This window comes from Ailuropoda melanoleuca, chromosome 6 (assembly GCF_002007445.2).
Source record: "Ailuropoda melanoleuca isolate Jingjing chromosome 6, ASM200744v2, whole genome shotgun sequence".
Taxonomy (NCBI): domain Eukaryota; kingdom Metazoa; phylum Chordata; class Mammalia; order Carnivora; family Ursidae; genus Ailuropoda; species Ailuropoda melanoleuca.
Genome location: NC_048223.1, coordinates 7,173,847 through 7,193,989, shown reverse-complemented (window position 1 = coordinate 7,193,989; position 20,143 = coordinate 7,173,847). Strand labels below are relative to the sequence as shown.

Below are 20,143 nucleotides of genomic sequence, written 5' to 3'. Positions count from 1 at the left end.
AGACCAAATTAACAAAACAACAGTAGACCAAATTAATAAACAAAGGGTAAAAGAAGAAAGGGGAAAAAAAGGAAAAGAAGAAAGGATGGAGAGGGAGAGAGAAAGAAAGCAAAAGAAAGGTAGGTAGAGGGACACCTGGGTGGCTCAGTCAGTTAAGAGTCAGCCTTTGGCTCAAGGTCATGGGATGCAGCCCCACGTCAGCTCTCTGCTCATTAGGAAGTCTGCTTCTCCCTTTCCCTCTGTGCACTTGTGCTCACTTGCTCACTCTCAGTCTCCAATAATAAGTTCCATCTTTTTTTAAATTTTTTAAAAGTTTTTTTAGGGGCGCCTGGGTGGCTCAGTCGTTAAGCATCTGCCTTCGGCTCAGGGTGTGATCCTGGAATTCTGGGATCGGGCCCCACATCAGGCTCTTCCGCTGGGAGCCTCCTTCTTTCTCTCCCACTCCTCCTGCTTGTGTTCCCTCTCTCACTGGCTGTCTCTCTCTCTCGGTCAAATGAATAAATAAAATCTTTTTAAAAAGTAATAATTTCTATAAAAAAAGGTTTTTTAAAAAATATTTTATTTATTTATTTATTTGGCAGAGAGCACAAGCAGCGGAACGGCAGGCAGAGAGAGAGGGAAAGGGAGAAGCAGGCTCCCTGCTGAGCAAGGAGCCCAACAGATCCTGGGACCATGACCTGAGCTGAAGGCAGATGCTCAAACAACTGAGCCACCCAGGTGTCCCCTATTTTTTTTTTAAAGGTAGGTAGGAAACCTTCCACAAAGTAGAACAAAAGTTAAAAAAAAATTAGAGCACCAATCCAGAATGCCCAACTACAAAAGAATTATAGAAAATGAAAAGAGGAAAAAAGGAAAGAAATTATACAAAAATATGACATTTCTGTCTCTAGCAACACAGTGAAATAAATGATCTGTACACTTCACCTTAACAAAATATCTAGAAATGGAGAAATTAAATATTCGCTCAAACATTAAGCTCACAAAAAACCAAAGCTTTCAGCTGCCATGGAAGAATCTGTCAACATAAATAACCAAAACTCAGCTTTTAATGGCTCTACAGTGACAAAAGACAAGCCCTTAGGAACATGAAGTTAAGACTTGGAATTAAAGCTCCCCACCCCCTTTCACACGTTCTCAGTGAAAGGATGGTACAGAGAGCGGGAAAAATCAAACCACCATTTAAGAAGAGACAAAAAAATGTCTCCCTCTAGCTCTAGACTCAGAACCAGGAGGATAAAAAGACATAAAAATCCTCAGATTCAGATATCACAATGACCTCCAATTAAAAACAAAACAAAACCAAAATCAATTCACCTAGACACAGGAAAGCATTAAGAAGAAAGAGATCTTAAGACAGGCAGAGAATGATACCAAAAGTATAAGCAAAAAAAAGAAAAAAGAAATAGGGATTAAGGAAAAAATTTTAATTTCATGCATCAAAAACCACTATCTACAAAGTAAAATGGCCACCTTCAGAATGGGAGAAAATATGTGTAAATCATATCTGATAAGAGATCAATATTCAAAATATATAGAGAACACCTAAAACTCAACAACTAAAAAACAACCTGATTCAAAAATTGACAAAGGACTTGAAAAGACCTCCAAAGAAGATATACAAACTGTCAACATGCACATGAAAAGACACTCAACATCACTAATCATTAAAAAAAATGCAAAATAAAACCACAGTGACTATCACTTCACACCCATTAGAGTGACCATTATTAAAAAACAAAACAAAACAAAACAAAACAGAAAGTGTTGTGAGGTTTTAGAAAAACTGGAACTCTTCTGCGCTACTGGTGGGAATACAAAATGGTCTCTGGAAAACCGTATGGAAGTTCCTCAAAAAATAGAAATAGGATTATATGATCCAGCAATCCCACGTTTAGGTATACACTCAAAAGAATTGAAAGCAGGGTCTCACAAAGATACTTGCACACCCATGTGCATTCACAGCAGCTAAAATGTGGAAGTAACCAAAGCGTTCATCAACAGATACACGGGCATGCAAAATGTGGCATATCGCTACGATGGAATATTACTTAGCTTTTAAAAAGAAGGAAATTCTGTCACATGCTGCAACATGGATGAACCTTTAAGACACTACACCAAGTGAAATAAGCCAGTTACAAAAAGACATATACTGTATGATTCTACTTATAGGACTTACATGACAACTTAAAGTAGTCAAAATCATAGAAAGTAGAATGGTGGTTGTCAGGGGCTAAGGAGAGGGGAGAATGGGGAGATACTGTTTAATGAGAACAGAGTTTCAGTTTTTCAAGATGAACAGAGTTCTGGAGATGGTGGTGACAGTAGCAAAACAGTATGAATGTACTTAACCCTGAACTGTACACTTAAAATGCCTAAGATAGTAAACTTTATGTTATGTGTACTTCACTACAATAAAAAAAAAAAAATGGAGAAAAATCAGAGAGAAAAACAGATTACCTACAAAGGAATGACAACTAGACTCCAGAAGACTTCCCAACAACATTAAGAGCAAAAATACTGTGAAGTAGATCTTTAAGGTGCCAAGTAAGGGAAGATAATAGCAAGCTAGAATTTTAAACTGTTTTTCAAAAATAAGGGTGAAATAAACACAGCAGGGCGCCTGGGTGGCAAAGTTGTTAAGCGTCTGCCTTCCGCTCAGGGCGTGATCCTGGGCGTTCTGGGATCGAGCCCCACATCAGGCTCCTCTGCTGGGAGCCTGCTTCTTCCTCTCCCACTCCCCCTGCTTGTGTTCCCTCTCTCACTGGCTGTCTCTATCTCTGTCAAATAAATAAATAAAACCTAAAAAAAAAAAAAAAAGAAATAAACACATCTTCCTTGGGTTTACCTTTGTAGACATTCAATAAAGAGATCCAAAAAACATACTTCAGGAAAATGGAAACTAAACTGAAAATGCAAAAGAAACTCAAGAAAGAGGAACAAAAGAATAAAAAAGAAATGAATATATATAAATAAACATCATCTGTACATCAGATATACTAATTTTAAAAGATGAAAAATGGGTGGGGGGGGGAACAGAAGGAAATACAACCTGGACAAAAATAATATAAGAAAAGCTTGATCAGAATTAAAGAATTCTACAGGCCTGGTGCTGTTTAGGAAATACTGTGTTAAATTAAATATACTCACTAAAAATATAAAGACAACCACTGAAAGTATAAAAGAATAATCAAAAGCATGAAGGAAAGAAGAATTGAAGCAGCACAGAAAAAGGGGCATCTGGGAGGCTCAGTCAGTTGGGTGTCTGACTTCATTTCAGCTAAGGTCATTGTCTGGAGGTCATGGGGTCTAGCCCTCCATGGGTCTCAGCTCTCAGCAGGGAGTCTGCTCGAGATTCTCCCTCTCCCTCTGCTCCTCCCCCACCTCTAAAAATAAATAAATAAATCTAAAAACAAGCAGCACAGAAAAAGCAGTACACATAGGTAGTAAAAAGAAATGCAAATGCATAAACAAACTCATTAGTTAAAAGACTGACACATCCGGTGTAAGATAAACAACAAAAAGCAAAACAAAATCCAACTGCTCTTTGCAAGAGACATATCAAAAGCATACTTTCAGAGAAAGTAATAGAACGAAAACAGAAAGACAATGTGACTCTATAGACAAATGGTCTTTATCGTAAGAGCATTACAGAGGATAGAGAGGATATAATGATTAAAGGTTCTTTTAGCAGGAAGACAAATATTCTAAATTTAGAAGTATTTTATAACATAGTTTACAAATGTTAAGGCAAAAAATGACAAATGTACGAGGAGAAACAGAAATCTACAATTATACAAGAAGATTTTAACACATATCTCCAGCAATGATGACAAAAAAGGAAAGTCAGTAAGGATATATAAAATTTCATCAACACAATTATTAAGTTTGATCTAAGAGACATACTTGGAAACCTGTCCCCCAAATGAAAGAATACACATTGTCTTCCAAAGAATTCTCTTCTAAACAATGCCTCATTTGCTGAGGTCAGCATAACCTCTACACCAAAACCAGGCAAGAATAGAACCAATATTAAATCACAGTTGAATTTAACTTATGTATAGCAACAACAACAACAACAACAAAAATACAGAAAAACAAAAATCATTAAGTACTAGGAGGATTATAATGGTAAAGACAACCCAACAGCAAAAATGAAATACTTAAGAATAAATTACAAGAAATGTATAAAACTCAGATGAGTTTTAGGTATGAACTGAAAACATCTGTCTACACAAAGCCTGTACATGAATGGTTATAGCAGCACTATTATAACAGCCAAAAAGTGTAAACAAACCCAAATGTCCACCAACTGATGAATTTATAAACACAATGTGGTATATTCTCACAATAGAGTACTATTTGGCAATAAAAAGGGGATGGAGCACTGATACACGTTACAGCATGTAAAAACCTAGAAAATATTATGCTAGGTTCAAGAGGCCAGTCACAAAAAGCCACATGTTGTATGATTCCATCTATATGAAATATTCAGAGTATTTTATATCCATAAAACATAAAGTAGATTTGTTGCCAGGGGCAGGAGAGAAAAGGGGATGGGGAGTGACTGTTAATGGGTACATCATTTCTTCTTGGGTTGATGAAAATGTTTTGGAATTAGGTAGTGGTGATTGTTGCACATATCTGTGAATACATGAAAGATGACTGAACTGTGTACTTTAAAAGGTGAATTTTATGATATGTAAATTATATCTCAATAAAGCTCTTTAAAAAAAACCTACTTGAGGAAATTTTTAAAAACTCCTAAAAGAAAGTAAAGACATAAACAATGGAAAGATAAATCCTGTTCTTGGGTAAGACAACTGAACATTATAAAGATTTAAATTCTCCCTAACTTTATACATTCAATGTAATCCCAATAAAAATACTAACAAGCCATTTTATGAAGTTAGCCAAGATGATACTAAAGATGATATGGAGGGGCACCTCGCTGACTCAATCAGTAGAGTGTGCAACTTTTGACTTCAGGGTCTTGAGTTCAAGCCCCACACTAGGTGTGGAGCCTGCTTTAAAAAAACTACACTAAGGGCGCCCGGGTGGCGCAGCGGTTAAGCGTCTGCCTTCGGCTCAGGGTGTGATCCCGGCGTTATGGGATCGAGCCCCACATTGGGCTCCTCTGCTGGGAGCCTGCTTCTTCCTCTCCCACTCCCCCTGCTTGTGTTCCCTCTCTCGCTGACTGTCTCTATCTCTGTCAAATAAATAAATAAAAAATAAAATCTTTAAAAAAAATAAAATAAAATAAAAAAACTACACTAAACAAAATAAAGTTGATATGGAAAACAAACATGCAAGAATAACAAAGAAAGTACTGAAAAAATATGAAGAGAGAACAGCCTTACCAGACATTAAGAATACTATATAGCTTCTGTAATTAAAACACTGTTGGGGGGGGCGCCTGGGTGGCACAGCGGTTAAGCGTCTGCCTTCGGCTCAGGGCGTGATCCTGGCGTTATGGGATCGAGCCCCACATCAGGCTCTTCTGCTATGAGCCTGCTTCTTCCTTTCCCACTCCCCCTGCTTGTGTTCTCTCTCTCTGGCTATCTCTATCTCTGTTCAAATAAATAAATAAAATCTTTAAAAAACAAAACAAAACAAAACACTGTGGGGGCGCCTGGATGGCTCAGTCATTAAGCGTCTGCCTTCGGCTTAGGTCATGATCCCTGGGTCCTGGGATCGAGCCCTGTGTTGGGCTCCCTGCTTGGTGGGTTCCCTGCTCCGCGGGAAGCCTGCTTCTCCCTCTCCCACTCCCCCTGCTTGTGTTCCCTCTCTGTCTGTTGAATAAATAAATAAAATCTTTAATAAAAAACAAACAAACAAAAAACACTGTGGTACAGATGCGTGAAAAGACTAATAGGATCAGTGACATAGTATATAGAAAGTCCAGAATTAGACCCAAATATGTATGAAAATTTTATATATGACAAAGGTGACATCTCCCTGAGTAAAGGTGGACTTTTTTTCAGATGACTCTTTAAATTGCGGTAAAACACACACAACATAAAATTTACTTATCTTTTTTTTTTTTTTCTTATGTAGGCTCCACGCCCAACCTGGGGCTTGAACTCATGACGCTGAGACAAACAGCTGCATGCTTGGGGTGCCTGGGTGGCTCAATCAGTTAAGCATCTGACTCCTGATCTTGGCTCAGGTCTTGATCTTGGCTCAGGTCTTGATCTTGGGGTCGTGAGTTCAAGTTCCATGTTGGGACTCCACTTAGCATGGAGCCTACTTAAAAAGCTGCATGCTCCACCAATTGAGCTAGTAAGACACCCCTAAAATTTAGTATCTTAACCATTTTTTAGTGTAGAGTTCAGCAGCATCAAGTACATTCACATTTCATGCAACCAATCTCCAGAACTCTTCATCTTGAAAAACAAACTCCATAACCATTAAACAGTTACTCCACATACTCCCATCCCCGCAGCTCCTGACAACCACCATTCTACTGTCTCTATGATTCTGACTACTTTAAGTAGAACATAAGTAGAATCATACAGTATTTGTCTGCCTGTAACTGGCTTATTTCACTTAGCATAATGTCCTCAGGGTTCATCCATGTTACAGTGTGTGTCAGAACTTTCTTCCTTTTTAAGTCTGAGTAATATTTCGTTGTATGTATATGCCACACTTTGCTTATCCATTCATCTGTTGATGGTCACGTAGGTTGCTTCCACCTTTTGTAAACATGGGTACACAAATACCTCAAGACTCTACTTTTTCTAAGATTTTACTTATTTGAGAGAGAGTGTGTGTGCGTGTGTGCATGTGTGTGAGCGGGGGGGGGGNAGGTGGGGGTGGGGGGGGGGGGGGGGGGGGGGGGAGGGATAGAGAATCTCAAGCAGACTCTGCCCTGAGTGCAGAGCCCGAAGCAGGGCTTGATCTCATGACCCTACGATCATGACCTGAGCCGAAACCAAGAGTCAGACACTTAACCAACTGAACCACCCAGGCACCCCAAAACTCCACTTTCTTTTGAATATATACCCAGAAGTGGAATTGCTGAAACATACGGTAATTTCATTTTTAATTTTCTGAGGAACTTCCAAACTGTTTTCCATGGTAGGTGTTCCATTTTATGTTCCCACCAACACAGTGTACAAGGGTCCAATTTCTCCACATCCTCACCACACTTTTTATTCTTTTTTTTTTTTGATAGGTGCCATCCTAAAAAAAAATGTGAGGTGATATCTCCTTGTGGTTTTGATTTGCATTTTCCTAATAATTAGTGATATTGAACATGCTTTCATATGCTGGTTGGCTACTTGTATATCTTCTTTGGAGAAATGTCTATTCAAGTCCTTTATCCATTTTTCAATCAGGTTGTTTGTTTTTTGGTAGAATTTCTTGATATATTCTAGAATTAACTCCTTAAGAGACATATGATTTACAAATATTTTCTCCCATTCCACAGGTTGTCCTTTCAATCTGTTGATGGTATCTTTTGATGCAGAGAAGTTTTAAATTCTGATGTAGTCCAATTTACCTATTTTTACTTTTGGTACTTGTGCTTTCGGTATCAGGTTCAAGAAATCTTTTTTTTTTTTTTTTTTAAGATTTATTTACTTATTTGAGAGAGAAAGGAGGAGGGGCAGACGAAGAGGGAGAAAGAATCTCAAGCAGACTTCACACTGAATGCAGACCCCATGTGGGGCTCGATTTCACAATCCTGAGAGCCTGACCTGAACCATAACCAAAAATCAGATGCTTAAACTGCACCACCTCGGTGCCCCAGGGCCAAAAAATCTTTGTCAAATCCAATGTCATGAAGTTTATTCCCTACCTTTTCTTCTACGCGTTTTGTAGTTTTTAACTCTTAAATCTAGGTCTTTGATTCATTTTGAGTTAATTTTTGTGTATGGTATAAAGTAAGGTCCAAGTTCATTCTTTTTCATGTGGATATCCAGTTTCCCCAACATCATTTGTTGAAAAGGCTGTCATTTCCCCATTAAGGGTCTTGACGCCCTTGTTGAAAATCATCTGCCCATATATCCAAGGGTTTACTCTGGACTTTATATACTACTGATTAACTGTTTGATTACTGAAGCTTTGCAATAAGTACTGAAATTGAGAAGGGTGAGTCCTCTAGCTTTGTTCTCTTTCAAGGCTCTTTCGGCTATTTAAAGTCCCTCGAGATTCTCCATGAATTTGAGGATGGATTTTTCTATTTCCATAAAAAAAAATCATTGGGATTTTGATAAGGACTGCACTGAATGTGTACATCATTTTGCGTATTTTAACAATATTAAGTTTTCCAAATCATGACCAGGTTGTCCATTTGTGTCTTCTTTAATTTCTTTCAGCAATGTTTTGTAGTTTTCAGCGTACCACTGTACTAAGTATTTCATTCTTTTTCATGCTATCCTAAATGGAATTTTCTTAATTTCCTTTTAGAATTATTCACTGTGTTAATGTACAGAAATCCAACTGATTTTTGTGTGTTGATTTTTTATCCTGCAACTCTGCTGAATTTATCAGTTGTAACAGCTTTTTGTATGCAAAATCTTTAGGATTTTCTACATATAAGATCTTATTGTCTATAAATAGAGATCATTTTGCTTCTTTTTTCCAATTTAGATGCCTTTTATTTCTTTCTCTTGCCTAATTGCTCTAGCTAGGAATTCCAGTACTGTGTTAAATAGAAATGGTAGGGCGCCTGGGTGGCTCAGTCATTAAGCATCTGCTTTTGGTTCAGGTCATGATCGCAGGGTCCTGGGATCGAGCCCCACATCAGGCTTCCTACTTGGCTGGAGACCTGTTTCTCCCTCTCCCACTTCCCCTGCTTGTGTTCCCTCTCTCGCTGTATCTCTCTCTGTCAAATAAATAAAATCTTTAAAAAAAATAAAAAATAAAAAAATAAATAGAAGTGGTAAATGCAGACATCCCTGTCTTATACCTGAACTTAAAAGAAAAGCTTTTATTTTTTTTTTAAGATTTACTTATTAGAGAGAGAGAGAACGTGCGCACATGGGAGTGCACATGGGGAGAGTCAGAGGGAAAGAATCCCAGGCAGACTCTCCACCAAGCACAGAGCCCATGCGGGGCTCAATTCCATGATCCCGAGACCATGACCCAAGCTGAAATCAAGAGTCTGATGCCCAACTGACTGAGCCACCAGGTGCCTCTAGAAGAAAAGCTTTTAGTCTTTCACCACTGAGCATGACGTTAGCTGTGGGTTTCCATATATGGCCTTTATTAAGTTGAGGTAGCTTTGTTCTGTTCTTAGTTTGTCGAGTGTTTTTGTCATGAAAGAGTGTTCAATTCACTCAAATGCTTTTCTGTACCAGTTAAAAAGATGAACTTTTTAATAAAAAATGCTAGGCAGCCATTTTGAAAAAGATAAAATTCGAGCCATATCTCTCACTCCATACACAAGAATAAAATCCAAAGGATTAGAGATCTGGATGTAAAAAAATGAAGCCAGGCATCCATTAACTTAACCAAGTAGCCAAGTAAACATCACTAATGATAAAATATATTGACATGATGAACCCCTTGATATGATGTTCTGTGAAAGAAAGACATCATTCTTTGTGGTATTTTTACCAAAAATGCATAACTGCACTTCCATGAGACAACAATGGACAAACACACATAGAGGACATTCTGAAAAATATACAATCAGTACTCTTCAAAAATGTCAAAGACATGCAACAAAGAAAAAGTGAAGACTGTTAGACAACAGAGAAGACTACACAGAAATAATAACTAAATGCAATGTGGGAACCTGGATAGGATAATGGACCAGAAAATGTCATTAGTGAAAACACTGATGAAATTCAAATACGGTCTGTAGTTTAGCTAATAATATTGTACCAATGTTAGTTTCTTGCTCTTAGTAATTATACTACAATTATATAAAATGTTAACATTAGAGGAAATGGGCTGAGGGACATAATTAAACTTTCTGTATAACTTTTACAACTTTCTTGTAGGTCTTAAATTAGTTCAGAATAAAAAGTTTTTTTAAAGAAACAGAGCAATAATTATACCATTAAGAGTGATAACCATCAAAAGAACTAAAAGTAGATGTAGGGTCATTTACCAATCCATGCTCTTGGAAGTTAGGACAGTTCCCTAGAAGAGGAGTTCATGACTGGAAAGGGATACTACAGTGCTGGTAACGGTCTGTTTCCGGATCTAGGGTGCTGGTTACATAGCTGTTATTTAGTTAGTGAAAATCTTTGGGATTTTAAAAAACTACCACTTTTTGGGGCACCTGGGTGGCACAGTGGTTAAGCGTCTGCCTTCGGCTCAGGGCGTGATCCCGGTGTTATGGGATTGAGCCCCACATCGGGCTCCTCTGCTATGAGCCTGCTTCTTCCTCTCCCACTCCCCCTGCTTGTGTTCCTTTTCTCGCTGGCTGTCTCTATCTGTCGAATAAATAAAATCTTTAAACAAAACAAAACAAAAAAAACTACCACTTTTTATTAGTGGTAGATTTTTAAAAACATGAGTTTAATTCTGGAGAATGGGACTAAAAATATTAAGACTTTTTTTTAGAAAATTTTAAAACTGATAACAGCCAAATATTAATACTAGAACTCAAAGACCAACCTGAGACCCTAAGCCCAGAAAAATGCAGAAAGCACAATTGGCCTACTTTACTTCCTCATCCTTACCCACCTGATGATCTCCTAAGAGTAGATAAAATAGGAAGTGTCTTAATGGGAGATATCAGATGCAATAAGATACACACACAGTACGCAGTAGAAAATGTAAACTGTGAGAACTTCCAATACTGGACATAAAAATATTACTAAACACAAACTGGTTACTTAAAATACATGTAGGTTAACTGCATAAAATTCATCAAAACTGCTTTAGTCACAACATGAAAAATTGCTTCATACTCTGCCTATTGTTCTAGGAAGCCTAATAAACAGCTAAATGATGGGCTGAGGATTATTCTACTCTTGAGGTAGTTAAGACGATAAAAAATAATCAGAATAAGTTTTACGTTAAAATAAGTCAAATTAATATAATAGTTTTCTGTTTTCACGGAAGGCCAATCTGAGTCAAACTGTTTCTTTCCAAGGTGGAATACTGGGGTGAATTTTACAGGAACAGGAGTAGTACTAAATAAGTCAGAGCGTTTCAATACAGAGATACATAGCCAGCCAATCTGAGATCCGTTCGGCAGTTTGTCAGAATGCTTCAATATACGCCTAGAGTTAACGGGAAAAAGCAAAAAAAAAAAAAAAAAAAATCCTTTTGTCTATATATTCTACTTTGAAGAAGATATGTACTATCAATCTTATTTTTTTTAAAGATTTTTATTAATTTATTTGACAGAGACAGAGACAGCCAGCGAGAGAGGGAACACAAGCAGGGGGAGTGGGAGAGGAAGAAGCAGGCTCATAGCGGAGGAGCCTGATGTGGGGCTCGATCCCACAACGCCGGGATCACGCCCTGAGCCGAAGGCAGACGCTTTACCGCTGTGCCACCCAGGCGCCCCATCAATCTTATTTTTAGATACACTTAATTTCTCATTGCCTGTTCAATTTCCCAGACATAAACTGAACTGGCCACCACATCCATGACTATGAAATACATGGTACTCCTGCTCTGTGACTAGTGATGAACACTGCCACTATTATTTGCAATTATATTTTTATTCTTCTTACTTTCTGGAAACACTTTTAGCCTTTTTCTCTTCTCTCATCCCAACATCAAGATTTTACATCATTTCATTATATCCATTTTTTCCTTTAGCCTACATTTATTTAATTTTTTAACAATTCAAAAGGACATATGAGACACAATATAGACCTTACAATAAAATAAAATTATTTGTACTACAAAGAAGTTAGGTTAATGCCTTATCTAAGTATGTACTTAGTTTTATTCACAGTGAACCGGTCAATATAACAGATTCACACAGCTTCTAATCATGATTTAACCAATTAACTGAAATACAGCTGAATTTAAGATGCCACATATATTACACAGAAACTTTTTTTTTTTAAAGATTTTATTTATTTATTCGACAAAGATAGAGACAGCCAGCGAGAGAGGGAACACAAGCAGGGGGAGTGGGAGAGGAAGAAGCAGGCTCACAGTGGAGGAGACTGACGTGGGGCTCGATCCCACAACGCCGGGATCACGCCCTGAGCCGAAGGCAGACGCTTAACCGCTGTGCCACCCAGGCGCCCCGTGTCTGTTTTTTAAATTAGTAAACAGGGACGCAGTGAAAGGGTGATCAGTCAAAAACAATGGCTAATCTCCAAGTCACTCACTCACTTATATTTAGATGAATTTACAACACTCTAGAAAAAACAGAAACTATACTGAAAAGACCAACTAGGAAGAAGCTATAAAGATTGTTGGGTTCTTGCATGAATATTCAAGTCCTAAGACAGTATTTTAGCAAGGCAATATTGTGAAGTGACTAGCACTAGAGTCATACAGATTCATGGTTCAGCCCCAGCTCTGCCACTACTGCCTTTCTGATCCCAGTAAAGTAACTTGTGTCCTTATCTATAAAATAAGACATTAAACCTACCTCATACACTTTGGGGGAGAATTAACTGAGATCCTTATCACATATTATGTGTTGGATAAAGTAAGCCATTATAAATTCATAATGAATACAAAATATTCAGACCATGGATCTTGATCTTCTTACTTAATCCTAGAAAATATATCATGGTCTTTGAGATTTTGCAGATTATGGAGGAATGGCCTTAAAAACAGGATTTCATTTTTTTCAATGAGCTGCTTATATTAATTAAATCTCTTATTTTCTTTACTTACTACGATCTCTCTCACATCTCTCTTGGAATTTGTTATGAGGAAGAAGTGTTTTGTTTGTAGTGACCCCCTTCTAAAAAGTCCTTTCCTTAATATTAATTTCACATGTTTCTGCTTAGCATTTCAGTTTCTTGAAACTTATTTTATGTCACTTATGTCGAGAGGAAATTCAATTGTTTTGAACTCTTTCCCTAGAGCATAACTTCAACTAGCCTACAAAACTAGTAACTCGAAACAGATCTTTCTCAGAGTTGTAGTATCTAATAGTCCTGATTATCTGAAGAATACCACTGGATCTCATGCAGTAACAATAAAAGAAAATAAGTCAATTCAGGAAGAGAGAATACTTTAGTAGCTATTTTTCCAGCAACTGTGATACAGTATGTCCGGGATAGTATGAATTTAATGGCAAGTTTCGTCGGAATGTTAACATCAGTAAAAATTTTACTGCTTTTCATACACATAATGATGGAATTTTTCACAACGATTTTCAGTTTATGTTTCTTGGAATCCCTGCACAGGTAATATACTCTTGTTGCCTATAAATACTGATGTGTCCAACGTAAAAATACATAATTACTCTCACAAAATTTTCTACTTACAAAGATTTTTATAGCTAAAAATGTACTATTAGTGCAGAATTACTTATCTGCAAATTACTTACTTCCAAATACTTACTAACCTAAAAGTCACTTTATTGACCTCCATTTGTTAGATGTCTGTGTTCTGAGTGCAACTGCTTATCATCATCACCTTTCTCTCCTTTGAATAGCATTTTATAAATCCTTCTCCTTTACAGGCAGTTTTATATTACCAGCACAGTTTCAAGGATGCTGTGAGGAAAACCTTAACAAACTGATTTTTTAAGTGTCCACTCCTGAGTGAACTATAAAATGAGAAGTTAGTGCTTCCGGTATTTTGGTTTTTTTGGTTTTTTTGAAGGCAGCATCTCATTGTCTCCTTCAGAAGACGGAGCGTCTGAGAATGTGGGAATAGGTTTATATAAGCACTTTTCTGCTTTTATTTATTGTTAATTTTTATTTATCTTTTTATTGAAGTACAGTTGACACACAATGTTACATCAGTGCCGCGTGTACAACACAGTGACCTAATATCTCTCTATGCTATGCTATGCTCACCACCAGGGTAGCTACCATCTGTCACCACATGACACTCTTAGAGTTCCACTGACCATACTGCCTATGCTGTACCTTCACTCCCATGACTTACTCATTCCACAACTAGAGGCCTGTACCTCCAACCCCTTCACAGCTTTTTGACCATCCCTCCAACCCCTTCTGCTTCTGGTTTTGATTAAACACTTTATGTTGGCAGTTTTGAAATACCTACTATTTTTCCACATTTACAGGTCTATTTTACAATTTGATTTAACCTAACTAGGACTGAATTGGTCACTTTTACAAATTCATTCTTCAGTAACAACACTCGGCTCTTTTTGAAGTAAAAAAAAAATCTGTTAAAAATTATTATGTTTTTGAGTGTTTAAAAAAAAAAGATTTCTGGTTCTCCAAATACCTTCCTCTATTCACTTTCCTCTATTCTATCTTTCCCTGCACTTAGAATTCTTTTTTTATGAGAGAGAGAACGCTTAAGCTAGGGTGGGGTGAGGGGAGAGTAAGGGGGGAGAGGCAGAGAGAGAGGGAGAGAGAGAATCTTAAACAGGCTCCACGGCCAGCACAGAGCCCCACACCGACTGGATCTCACAAACCTGAGATTACGACCTGAGCCGAAATCAAGAGTGGGATGCTTAGGGGCGCCGGGGTGGCTCAGTAGTTAAGCATCTGCCTTCGGCTCAGGGCGTGATCCTGGTGTTCTGGGATTGAGCTCTGCATCAGGCTCCTCTGCTGGGAGCCTGCTTCTTCCTCTCCCACTCCCCCTGCTTGTGTTCCCTCTCTCGCTGGCTGTCTCTCTCTCTGTCGAATGAATAAATAAAATCTTTTAAAAAAAAATTAAAAAAAAAAAAAGAGTGGGACGCTTAACTGACTGAGCCACCCAGGCGCCCCTCCCTGACTTAGAATTCTTGAAGGACTGAGGTTACGTCATGTTCCTTTGTCAACTCAGTGCCTCACAGAGTGCCTATAAGATAGTAAGCACTCCATATCTGTCTGCTGAGTGACTCACAAAAGACCAGCTGGTGGGGAGTTACCATCTCTCCAGGCGCTTATCTGGCTGATGGTTCGTATTATCCCTAAGAATAAGGAAGGTTAAAAAGGGGAGAGGGAGTAAGGAGCTTGAATTTAAGAGGACAGTAAACAGAAAAACTAAGGGAGTTGGAAAGCACTGAAAATTAAAAATCTAATTAGATCACTACAGATTATTCCAATGGGGAAGAAAAGATTTTAAAGAAATCCACACATTTTAAAAACAAAGATGACTCTGGCTGTAATGCTTAAGCATTAGAGACAGAAAAAGATTAGAAGGATGGTCCATAGGAAGCTCTTACTATAGTTCAGAGAAGAAAGGAGGGAGGCCCAGACTATGGTTAACAACAGTAGGAATGGAGAGAAATAGATGTGGATTACCTTTCTGCTTCAGGCATCTCTATTAAGAAAAATTCTCTCAGATTACACGGGGTGAAACAAACACAGGTATTCTGTGTAAAAGGGGCATTTAATAAAATTAATCAACAAATTAATGAAAACCAAAGCTCAATATGAATGAGAAGATTAGAAAGAATTCCTAACTGTTCCAAGCAAACCTTCAGCAACGTATGCAGCTCCAGATGAAATTTCCACCCAGCTGCTGGCAACTGTTCAAAACTATGGCAAGCAGAAGAGGCTGCCATAAGACTAAAGACAAGATATGCAGTACTGCTATTCAAAAAAAGGAGAGGGGTGCCTGGGTGGCTTGGTCAGTTAAGCATCTGACTTTTCATCTCAGCTCAGGTCTTGATCTCAGGGTCATAAGATTGAGCCCCATTTTTGGCTCCACACTAGGCATGGAGCCTACTTCAGGGGGAAAAAAAATGGAGAAAGGTGATCCTGTCAACCTTCTTGAACTTAACCTGAAGTAACTCTAGCCAGGATTCTAGAATCATTACTGAGATAAGTTTGTGAACATAGGAAAGGTGGTAACCAACATGCACTACTGTATATGTATGCTCTCCAGTATAGTGGTTAATTAAGGACAAATAATGACAGATTGCTGCTCTTTTCCTGACAGTTACTGAACTGATGGGATTTTTAAATGAAGTATATAAAATTATCAAGTGAGATTTTTTTTAAAGTGAAGTACATAAAATTATCTGGGTTTCAGGAAGGCAATTATTTCTCGTGAAAACCTGGAAATATGTGAGGTGAATAATGCCAAATTAGCTGGATTTCTAACTGTCTGAACAACTTCGCCAAAGAATTTAATGATTTTTTTTTTTTACCAACCTTAAAAGGGGTCTCTAGCAGAGCAAAACTCTGTTCTTAGCCCTGCCTAGTCAACATTTTAATAAGATTTGCATGAAGGCAACAGTCAGCATTATCAAGCTTATAGTTTATCAAATCTATGGAGAAATATATAAGCCCATATTTATCATATGACCAAATCATTTTTTTAAGTCAAAAGAATGGAACCAATCTGACAAGATAAAATTTAAAATGGATAAATATAAAGTCCTACCAAAAAAAATTCTATTAAAGAATTGGGAGAACATAGACAAAACAACTCAAGATTTTAGCTGACTACAAAATCAGTAATAATGGGTAATGTATACAGCACTGAAAAGCCAGGGGCCATTCTAAATGCTTTATGTAGCATGTGTTCAATGATTCCTTTTCACAATCTTATGAGACAGGTACTATTATAAGCCCCATTTTACAGATGAGAAAACTGTGGCCCAAAAAATGTTCACATAATTTACTCAAAGTCCCCCAGCTGATAAGCTGTAGAGCTAGGATTTAAATTCAGGCAGGCTAGCTCCAGTGTTTGTCTTCTTAGCCAGGACATGATTATGAATTAACAGTGCAATGTGGATGCCAAAGAAGCAAATCTACTCTTAATCTTAAAGTACATGTTTTAAAATCAGAGAGGTAACTTATGGTCTTCTCTACTGGTGAATACCTGTGGGTACCACACTTTTAAGAAGAGTATGGATGAACTGAAAAAATCCACAAATAAGCCATCAGTAATGCAAGAAGCCTCAAATCAAAACAATAAAATCATTAGAAGAGGTTAAAGACTGAGAATATTTCATCTAGAGAAGAAAGAATAAATGGAATATAATAAGTATCTTCAAATATTTGAAAACTCACTTAACGGAAGAGACAGAACTAGAACCAGTGAGGATGGAATTTCTGGTTCTGTAAAGGAAATCATATACCCAAATACCGTATGTCCAAGTACCTATGCCTCAGAAACTAGAGAACTAGATAACTGAAACTTCTCTCCAGAAAAATACACAAATGCATATAACTTTGCATCCTGTTCCGAATGTTCACAAATCTACTTTTAAATCCATTCACGCCCCACCCCTACAGTAAGATGTCTCAGATCAAAATGGAAAGGATTCAAGTATGAAAAGGCAAGTATATATAATAATCTTTAAAATTCATTAAAACTTACAGTTCTATGATCTAAAAAATTCAACTCTATGCTTTCTAGTTTCTCCTGAGATCCATTAGGATACATTTTGCAATAAGAGTCTAAACTATGATGACAAAGTCAGAAAAAAACTGAAGTAAAATTTGCCAAGTGACAGTGTAAACCGTGAGTAGACTCTTACATAGCATGGCTTATTATTTAACCTTCAAAAGAAACATACTTAAGTTTAAAGATAAAAAATACGATGCTAATGTACTACTCAATCTCCAGCACAATGCCCAAATTAGAAATTTCCCTGCTCTGCTTGTAGAACTTCATTTTAAACTCTCCCTTTTAATCCTCTATTCTGGGTTAACTGTTAAGACTGACAGACAAACAATAGACTGGAAGTCAGAATACTTGGGTTCTCATTTACTACCTTTGCCATGAATTTAATTTTTGCTTAGTCTGTTTCCTCACCATGTTCTAAAAACTTTCAAATATCTAAAAGGGCTTTAAAATGCTGTGGTGCAATGTAAATATCATACAGGTTTTATAAAACACAAATTACCGACAGCAAGAAAAAAGGCAGTCTTTTTATCATGTTTTTTTAAAAAAAAAAGCAAATGTACATTGACATTTCAATTCCGAATTATAAAAAACAATCTTTGAATCCTTTGGGTATCTTTTACTGTCTAATTTTCACCCACAAATGCTTCTCACATTAAGGATAAACATCTGTACATCCCATTTCAAGTTGTATTGTGAGCACACAGCTCAGTTAAGATTTTTGGCTGCAAGAGAAAAACTTGAAAGTGCTAGTCGGACTACACATTTAAAAAGAGTTGGGAAGAAAGTTACATGATCACACAATGGTAACATGAAGTATTACACACTTGAAAATTCTGCTTTCCCTCTTAAACAACTAGAAATAAAAAGAATTCAAAAATAAGTTTAATTAAGTGTTGAGCTTTATTAAATATAGGTGCCACATTGCTGAAACTGCAACTGTACGGCCAGAACAGTGCTACAGACACCGTGTCTGCCAGTAGACTAGACTCTAGTTTCAGGCACAAGATGTTCTAATAAATAACAAAAGCATCCAGAGCCAGGACACAAGGGTGATAGAATCTGGGGTCTAGGCATTTGATTTTTCTCCTGGTGTTACTTGAGAACGGGCACTACTATTAAAGAGTTATTACAGTAATGGGATAATGATAAAGCTTTAGCTAAATTACAAGCTAACCAAGGAAATGGAAAAGCAACATGCAATGTCAAATCAAAATAATCACCAAATTATTTTACATTTAATTTTGAACACAGACTGGGTCAGGATTACACTGTAAAGAGGACAGATGAATAACTTTATTTACTAGGTGAAGATAATTTCAAACCATTAAGAGAAAAGAAGAGTGGCCCAGAAAAAATTAGGCTATCGAAGACAAATGAAAATACACAAAACTAAGATTTAGGGGAGAAAGGGGAAGGAAGAGAATGAGCTACTGACTTACTAAAAAGAGAGCAAATAAGTGGGACAGGGAGTCTGAGCCCTCTGAGATAGAATGAGGAAGAGAAACGTATCAAAGGCTCAAAGGGAGCTTCAGCAGTAAATATGAAAAGGGATGAGCCCGTTAACTGTTTCAACAGAAAAAGAGAAACCACCATACGGGGCACTTTTCTGAACCGGCATTCATGGAAGACCATAATAAAAATGCCTAACTCATGCAGAGCACTTAATATGTGGTAAGCTCGGTTCCAAATGCGTTCCACGGACTGGTGCATTTACTCCTCGAAACACCTGGAATAGGCAGTTACTATTATTTTACAGATGAAGAAACTGAGACCACGCCATGCAAGATAACACAAACTGGTACCAGAGACTGAGCGCTCATCCACTTAGCTGATTCTGTCTCGAAGAGATCCTACAAAACCTTTATACTTTTCTGTGGGTGAAGAGATACTTTATCTTAGCTCTCTGGAAATTCTCAAAGGAGTATGGGCCCCAAAAGCGATCCTCTACTTTAGAAAAAAGTTCCCTTTTGCGGGATATGAAGTTTTTTCAAGCGCAGAAAGCTTTGTAACTCTGAAATACACCTGGCAGAGACAGATGGAGGCGTGTGAGTCATGAAAGGCGGAAAAGTCAGAAAACCAGACTTAGAAGCCATCGTTCTGCCCTGAAGACCTGAACAGACCGAGAAAGTAGAAAGCAACCCTTCCTCTCTTCCACGAGGCATGACACGGGGACGCTGCCTCCTCCCAATTTGCTGTGTGTGTATGGGGCGGGGGAGGGGGGCTCTCCGGTTTCCGACTCCCCCCCGACTCCCCAACACTCAGGGGTTACTCGGCCAGGCCTGGGAGAACGCGTGGGAATAAACAGATGGGACTCGCGGTAACGAGGGGGCCCCGAGGCACAAGGAGGGAAACCTGCCCGGGAACACGAGGGGCCGGGTCCAGAGGCCCTCGGCACGCGGGCCCGCGCCCTCGCCCCGGACCTTACCGCCGCTCGGCTGCAGAGGACGAGGCGGCCGCTCAGGGCTGTTCTTCCGAGCCTGGGGCGCGGCTTTGGCGCCGCCGCTCCTGTGGCGCCCGCGCTTGGCGGCGGCCGGGTCCCGACGGACTCACACTGGGGGAAGGGGTGGGCGATCCGCGGCCTGCCCAGTGGAGGCCCTGGAGTTCGAGGCCCTGGGACGCCGACCGTGCATGCGCCCGCGAGCCTGCCCAAAAAGGAAGGTTCAGAGCGCGCCCGCGTGCCGAGAAGCAGCGGCTGCTGCAGCTCAGATCACAGGCTGCTCCGTCCGCCCTCACCCAACCCAACCACTGCCCCGCTTCCCCCGCGCAAGCTTTG

The 20,143-nt window shown here is 38.5% G+C and overlaps 1 protein-coding gene across 6 annotated transcripts in view; it reads right to left on the bottom strand.

Annotated features, from left to right (window-relative positions):
• TFDP2 (transcription factor Dp-2) overlaps positions 1–20,143 on the bottom strand; it is a 177,411-nt gene extending 157,268 nt beyond the window's left edge. For 3 of the 6 annotated variants that reach the window (XM_034661884.1, XM_034661886.1, XM_019797124.2), the window contains exon 1: positions 19,796–20,141. The gene's annotated coding sequence lies outside the window, so the exon portion shown is untranslated. Of the gene's footprint in view, positions 1–19,795 lie in introns of all 6 variants that reach the window. The other 3 variants (XM_011221859.3, XM_002916860.4, XM_019797119.2) reach the window with 2 other exon arrangements.